We start from the raw sequence: 8,405 nt of genomic DNA, 5'->3' as shown, positions 1-8,405 counted from the left end.
CAACAGTCATAGATTGCACGTTCAGCAGAAAGAAACTAAACGTGGAATACAATGCTCTCCCCCCTACTCTGCAAAGTGCCCCCAAGTTAACCATGATCCACTATGTCTTGTGGTTCCTCTCAGAACTCTCTCTCTCTCTATCTCCATGCCATGCTAGACTTCCCTTGTCTCTCTCCCTCTACTCCTCCACACATATATGCATTTCAGTTGTGGTCGGGGCGAGAGAGACAGACGGCACTTACTACCTTGCACCAGGGATCTCTTTCCTGATGTTCAGCATCAGGGAAAGAAGAGGCTCATGCCTGCTCTCTCCAGGCAGAGCTTTGTGATTCCAGCAGGGAGGAATGGAACAGATGAGGGTAGGAAGCCAGCAGAAGGGGGATGGAGAGGACTGGACAATCGCTGCTAGGAAATAAGCCAGACTCCGGTGAGGTAATGTGTGTGCTGCTTCATGAGTTCGCTAACGTTAGAGGACCCTTGGGACTCCAGGGGATGAGGGAACTGTGTCAGGCCGTAAAATATGGGGTGTTGAGAGTGCTGGAGAGGAACCCTGCTTTTGTTTTAGGGTAAAGTTTCTATCCCAGTGTGCTATTCTTGTTCATTTGTTTGTTTTTGTTTTGTTTGTTTTGTTAGCTTGACACAAGCTGTAGTTATCTGGGAACAGGGAAACTCAGCTGAAGAATCTCCCCCATCAGATGGGCCTGTGGGCAAGTCTGTGGTCCTATTGCCTTGATTAATGATGTGGGAGAGACCCGCCCACTGTGGGCAGTGCCATCCCTGGCAGGTGGTCCTGGGTGTGTAGGAAAGCAAACTAAGAAAACCTTGGGACACAAACCAGTAAGCATTGTTCCTGCGTGGCCTCTGCTGCAGTTCTTGCCCCAGGTTTCTGGCTGGTGACATCTCTTCATGACGGACCCTTTCCTCCCCAAGCTCCTCGAGTCCTACACCTTCATTCAAGGTGACGTTTCTTTCTGATGTGTATGTGGACAAGAGGCAGTTTCAATTTTGGACTCTGTCTTTGGCTAGCAGTATGACTGTGTCAAGACATACTTGCACTCTCTTGGCTTCAGTTTTGCTGAAGCAGCATCCTATCTGAGGCCATTAGGACTCTGAGTTGGAAAACTCACGCCAGTTCCCTCGTCTGTTCTGTGCCATGGTTTCCTGGCCTATAAAATGGGACAATCATGCCTGTCTCACAGACCAGGAGTGGCAGTCAGATGGGAGAGAGTCCTTCCTTATCTACTATGTTCTGAGCAAATGATAATTTGCCGGAAGAACAGTGAAGTCCAAGGCTTGGGATGTTCTCCCACAGGCTCTCACCTTACTCCCAAGTTCCACGAGCTCTGTGACTAAGATATCATTCCTTTTCCTTTAAAAATTAACTTTATTGGGGCTGGAGAGATGGCTCAGAGGTTAAGAGCACTGGCTGCTCTTCCAGAGGTCCTGAGTTCAATTCCCAGAACCACATGGTGGCTCACAACCATCTGTAATGAGATCTGGTGCCCTCTTCTGACCTGCAGGCATACACGCAGGCAGAACACTATACACATAACAAATAAATTTTAAAAAAGTTTCTACTCTGTTCTTGGGGGATCTCATTTCACTTGTAAATAAGTGGTATTTAAATATATATATATTTACAATATATATAATATATATATATATATATATATATATTGAGACAGGGTTTCTCTGTGTAGCTTTGGAGCCTATCCTGGCACTCGCTCTGGAGACCAGGCTGGCCTCGAACTCACAGAGATCCGCCTGCCTCTGCCTCCCGAGTGCTGGGATTAAAGGTGTGCGCCACCAATGCCCAGAAAAAAAAAAAAACTTTATTGAGGCGTCACAGACATGAAATAAACTGTACCCATTCTGAATATACAGTTCAATGGGCTCTGACAAATGCACAGGCCCTCATTACAGCCACCTCAACCCAGACCCAAACTGGGTCATTTAGAAATAGTTCCTCAGGACTCTTTGAACAATTCCACTTCTGGCCCCAGGCATATGTCATCACAGATAAGCATGGCATTTTCCAGAATCTCATTGGTCTCTGGGGTCTGGCTCCTCCTCTTTAGCAGGACGTCCCTCCCTGCTGCACTTATCAGCTTTGGCAATTGTTGCTGAGCACGACTCTCTTTGTGGATGTCCTAAGACACAATTTAACAATTCAAAGTGAAAACTGAGAACTCTTCCTCTGCTCTGACTCCCCAGTGGCCTACGCCTCTGATCCTGGGGCCTCCCACAGGAACTCTGCTTCTCCCTAGTTAGAAAGAACTCAATGTGCCTGGCTTCATCCTTACCCTGCAGTCAGGAAAGAGAGCTGCAATCTTTGTAGCTGGGGCTTCCCCTGGACTCTTGCTTGTTCCTGTAAACTTGAACTTCGCACTGCTTTGGTTATATTGTCCCTGACTTCTCCCCGTGATGGGCTCCTTTCTGACCCAGGATAAGGTGAAATTATACACGACTCCTTCTATGTCCATAAGCTCTGGTTAAAAAGCAACTTAGATCCTCAGGAGGGTAGCTCATAAGGCTGCTAGTAACCATTTTGAGACCATTAGTACAAATTAATGTATCAGATCAGCGTCAGGTCGCCTAACAAAGGCTCATGGAGATGGGACCCGAGCAATCTTGCTAGTTCCCCGGGGCTGGTCCACACTTGCAGAAGCAAGACTTAGGGGATGGTGTGGGCTGTGGGAGGGAAATCTAGCTTATAGTTGTGCAGCGTTGGGGTGGATTCTGCACATCTTTGATCCTAGCCTGGTTAGGTCCTTCCCTTCTCTTCTGAGCTGTGTGCTTACCTATCTCCCGTCTGATCCTGGTTTACTATCAGGCACAGGGCGGAGATAATAATAGTTACCGTTTATTACGGCACCTACGCATGCTCCTGGGCATTTACATACGTTATGTCTCTTCTCACACCAACCCTTTGAGCAGTGTATTATTAGTCTACTTTATAGATGGAAAAACCCAAGGCACAGACAGTGGAAGTCACTTGTTAGAGTCACTCAGCTGCAGAACCAGGAGAGAACTCAGTTGTGGAGGACCCTTTGGCCAGTGCCTCCTAACTCGTGGTTTTCAGAAACAAAAGATGTCACAGTCACCTCATTTTGACATCACTCCCCACCCCTCTTCAAACTCAAACCAACTCGTATCATAATGTAAGGTTATTATTTCCTTGTTTTTTGAATTTTTACAAAACGGAGTCACCCAGAATGTATTCTTTGGTGTTTGAGGACTTTGGTTTACATTAGAGATGAGACTTATCCACGTGGCTGGGTGTTGATCTGTTCTCATTGTGTGCAATTCACTCCCATTCATCGTATGAAGAACGACTGATTTTTAAAGGCCTCTTGATCTATGGTTAAATGCTCTACCCTTGAATTGCTGCAATGGGTGACTCCCATGGTTTACCCTGCTAGTCTGTGTGCCTTCTAAACAGGTTAATCCAATGAAATGTACTGCCTTTAGCAGTCATTGATTGATTAACATATAACAAGGCAGCCTGTGGCCATAATCTTTGCCCCTAATGTTCTTGTCTTGATCTATAACCCTTTGCTAGAAGGGAGACACTCAAAGACCGGAGTCTTCACATAAAAATCAAGTGTGTTCTGAGATAGCAACAGTTGGAAGTTTCTATTGGGAGGTTTTAATACTCTTACTTAATAGCTGTTTGATATTGTGCAAAGCATACGTTTCTTTACCGTCAGCTTCCCTGTGTACAAAATGGGGGGAATGATGATGCTGTGGCTTGAAAATGCACCCCCCCTCACCCCGCTTCGTGTATAGGGAATTTAATCCCCAAATTCACTTGCAATGATACTTAGAGGTGAGTCTTTTGGGAAGCAACTGGGATTAGATGCCATCATGAAAGTGGCTTTATACAAGGAGGAATCTCAAGTTGTCTCCGTAGCTGTGTCTTGTCATGTTGTGATGCCATCAAAAGGCCTTAGCCGATGCCTCTCGGTAAGATGTTCACGCCATACTTGTGACTTCCTCAGCTCCAGAACCTCAACCCACTCCTCTTCTTCACAAATCACCCAATCTCCGATATAATGATACTGCAACAGAAAAAAGAAGCTAAGAAAGGGGGCAAAAATACTGGCCATAGAGAAGGCAGAGCAAATATGATGGAATGTGGGGATAGACGTTCCTGTAATCACCAGGTGACTTAAAGACGCAGGCATTTGGCATTTATTTGTGAAGTGGGTTTGAAGGAATCGATGTTGAAGTCTGCAGAAGGAAAAGACACTGACTAAAATTAGTCTCTAAACAGGAGGTTTGGCTGAACCTCAGTTCTCAAGATGAGACAAGAGAAAGCTAAAAATAAAAGGTCAACCAAAAGAAATCACTCTATCCACCTCCACGAAGAAACATTAGGGGACTAAGTACCCTGTTGGCACGTCCAGGATATACTCCATTTCTCTCTGTGTTTAGACCTTTGCAGGATTAAAGTTCTCTAAAGCACTCTATTTTTTTTTCCTAGGAGTTCAGAATCTGTGGGCCAGTGTGGCTTGTCTAGCTTGGGTTATGTGGAAGAGGAAAAATGGATAGAAGAAGCCACACGAGGGAGGTTAGCTGGTTGCGAGGCTGATGGAGGAGGAAAGGGTAGGTTGTGTGGGAATTAGCTCGGAGTTATTCCTCACATCTCAGTGTGTATTTAGAGATGAGCCTTCACCTAAATACCTTCTTACCTCCATGCTTATCAGATCTCGCAGCAAAGCAAAAAGAAAAAATTCATTCACAACCGCTTTGATATTTCATTTCATTTCTGCATCAGTAGAGTGTAAAAGTGTCCCAGCCGGTCACGTGGAGGAGCTGGGATTTAGATTCCTCATGGTCGTATTTGTGTGTCTCGTGAGAAATCTTGCCTCCCTAGCCTGCCTTGTTTGCATGGCTGCCTGAGAAGACAGCAATGCCAAGCCAAAGAATTACTGTGTGGTGTTATTAACATTTGGGCAGGTAGATGGGTGGGAGGGAAAGGAAGAGAGCACACATGTCTTAGTGAACTGAGGCATGTCAAAAATTTAATAAGGGCAGGCTGAGGCAAGTGCCCAACACAATCCCCCGGGAACACGGTGAGATCTTGGTCATTGTCAAGAGTTTACTGGTTAGATCTTGGGAGGGGAAAAGAACATGGCAAATTGGTGATGGTTTGAAGTTTATTTTCAGTTTAGCAAGAATGGGCCGGGAGAGGACTAAAGTAAACTGCCAACTATGTGTTCCAGGCTAGTACAGTTTACTTCTAGAATGTTTGCCAGTCTAGGCTAGCATCTCTAGGGAATTCACGTCTACAGAGAGCCAGGAAGAAGGCTGGCATAAGCCATACTTATTTTAAAAGATAAAGGTTCAAAATAAAAAGATAAAGGTTCCTTTGGTTTTAAAATTGTATTGTTTTATCTTGTCAAAGAAGTATTCCCAGCACTTCAGAGGCAGAGACAGGTGGATCCCTGAGTTCAAGGCCTTGTTCTATAGAACAGGTTATCCAGAGATACACAGAGAAATCCTGTCTCAAAACAACCCCCACCCCCCCAAAAAAGAGGACTCAGTAGACTGAAACATCTCATTTGAGCATAGATTGATTTTCTTTTGAATTTTGAACTGAAGAAGCGTTTTTTGTTTTTGTTTTTTTCTTGAGACAGGGTTTCTCTGTATAGCTTTGTAGAATTAAAGGCATGTGCCACCACCGCCAGGCTCTGGAGAAGTTTTTATTAAAGAATTCTAACATAGCTTAAAATTTTACCTTAGTTACCTTTCTGTTGCTGTGTTATGGCTAAGACATGTTGTAGAAAGAACGGTTTATTTTGGGCTTCCCTTTCCAGAGGGTTGGAGTCTATGATGGCAGACCACAGGTAGCAAAAAACAGGCAGCTGGGACAGCCTCTGAGGGCTCACATCTTAGACGCCAAACAGAAAACAGAGAGCGCAAACTCGAAATTGTGTGAATCCTTTGAAAGTCCAAAGCCTTCCTCCCTAAGCAGCCACCCACAGAGGACCAAGTATTCAAATGTCTGAGACTTATGGGGGACATCTCATTCTTCAACCCACCACAAATATCTTCTGACTTCTAATATCTGTCTATTAATATATTATATTATATGTTATATATACATCTTATATACATTACATATGCATTATATATTATATATTCCAAATACTACTATAAAATTACTCCTATAATGCTATACATTGTGTATATATGTGTGTGTGTGTGTGTGTGTGTGTGTGTATGCATTTCACATACGTTTTAAAGTTACTATTCTATAGACACACATTTGCACATATAGACAATAACAACCGCTGGTAACCTCTCTAAATCTCTCCTTGAGCTTGAGAGTTTCCCCACCCCCAAAATCAGGCTATACTCTCTGAGAGCCACCTAGTGATCAAGGTTGGTAACTGCATCTCCTCCTTCGAATTCCAGGTAGGCCCGCCAGTGAAATTTGTCTACCAAAACCATAGAAAACCAGGTGAATACTTTCCAATGAGATGTGTGAGCGATATGACTTTCACATATTACCACGATTATAAAGATGGGTAGTCCGCGAGGCAGAATGCTTTTTTGATTTCTTCACCTTACTAAGCATGGCCCTTCCGACCAGGCCAGGAAGGAAGGGAGGGATTTGAGAATGAGATGGGCTTAACTCTCAAATGGGCAGCTTCAAACACAATACAAGGCAGAGAACTAGTGGTCTAGGAAATGCCTGCTGAGAGAAAAGGACGGCCACTGTGCCGTGTGTGTGTGTGTGTGTGTGTGTGTGTGTGTGTGTGTGTGTGTGTGTGTGTGTGTTCCGTTCTGCGTTCTGAGCTGGAGAGAGGCATTTACATACTCTGAGCATCTTACACCAAAGTTGCCACATCTTCTGGGCAGGCCACCAGTGGAGATAAAAGGTGGCTTGTGGTATTCTTTTTCTTCCTCCGTGCCCCTCCAACCCTGTGACTGCTTCTCTTCCTTAGTCCTTCCTTCCTCCCTCCCGCCCTCCTTTTCCTCTTGCTTGTTCCTTCTCGTCCCTTCTGGTTTGGAATCCCTATCTGTAGGAAGGCCCAACACTCCCTGTACTGGGTGTTTGATGTACTTAGTTTTTTTGTTCATTTTGAGAGCCACCCGGGTTAATGGAAAGGGTGTGAGACCCTGAGCCACTCTCCCTGAGTCTGAGTGCCTTTTCAGATGGATCCCATAGATTTCTAGGATCCTGTTACCTCCGTGGCCAAGGCTGCATTCATGTGTATGAAAGGCAGCTTGTTAGAGGCAGAGAAAGAAGGCCGAGGAGAGCAGGAAGCTAACATTGTTAGGATATACATGAGAAGGTGGTTTTCATGTTCACCCTGGCTGTGGCTCCGGTGTTGAGGTTTTGGCCCATCCATTCAATGGAAATTTCCTGAACTCTTTTGCTGTCCTATGTGTTGGAGACACAGTGATGAAAAAGAAAATAGAACCCCCTCCACACCTGGCCCCACTGCTCCCCCTTTAGACAGAGGAGAGGGAGAGAGGAAGCAGCAAGGAGCAGAACACATTTTGCAGTTGGTGAGACAGAATTAAAACAGGTGAAAGGGAAACTGGGTTATTGGAGGTGGTGTCTGTGGTGTAGATAGAGTGAGGCTTGAACAGACAGTGGCTTTATCATCTGCTGTCGAGGAAGGACCATTGCTGAACGCTAGGTGGGAAGCTAGGAGGAGGAGGAGGAGGAGGAGGAGGAGGAAGGGGAGGAGGGGGAGGAGGGGGAAGAGGAGGTGGGGGAGAGCTGTGGCCTTAACAGAGCAGGAGAGGAGAAACCTTGAAGCTGGGAGTCAGTAGGACATGCTGGGACTGGAGACAGGTCAACTGGATACAGACGTTGCTTCAGGCCTGGGCAGGCAAAGCTTGATAAGTACACACTAGGAGAGTGGCATCTACCCAAGAACTATTGTGCAGTGTGGTGTGCTGTGGTGTGGTGTGGCGTTGTGTGGCGTGGTGTGGCGTGGAGTGGCGTGGTGGGCTAGGCTGAGGTCAGCAAGGAGAAGGGAACATAAGCTGAACTGTGTGGGACTTGCTTGTGGAGCTTGAACTCCCTTCTCTGTAAATCAGAGCCAGCAACGACTCTGCATATGGAAGCCATTTGCCTAGATAAAGCTGCTGTGAACACAGTTGAGCAAGTGTCCTTGTTTACTGAGCATCCTTTGGGTCTTGTGGGAGGTTGACTCCCAGTTTTGTGAGGAACCCACACACTGACTTGCCAAGTGGCTGTGCGAGCTGGCACACCCACTAGCAATGGAGGAGAGTTCCACTTGCTCCACACCCTCTTCGGCATGGACTGCCACTCAAGGTTTTGATTTCAGCCATTCTTACAGGTGTAAGATGGGATCTCAGAGTAAGAACAGGGAAGATGCTTAAGGGACATTTGTGAAGCTTTGCAGGGTGGTGTGGTT

The sequence above is a fragment of the Cricetulus griseus genome (assembly GCF_003668045.3).
Source record: "Cricetulus griseus strain 17A/GY chromosome 1 unlocalized genomic scaffold, alternate assembly CriGri-PICRH-1.0 chr1_0, whole genome shotgun sequence".
In the NCBI taxonomy this organism is placed as follows: Eukaryota; Metazoa; Chordata; class Mammalia; order Rodentia; family Cricetidae; genus Cricetulus; species Cricetulus griseus.
The sequence above is the reverse complement of the archived record's forward strand: the minus strand, read 5'-3'. Positions refer to the sequence as shown.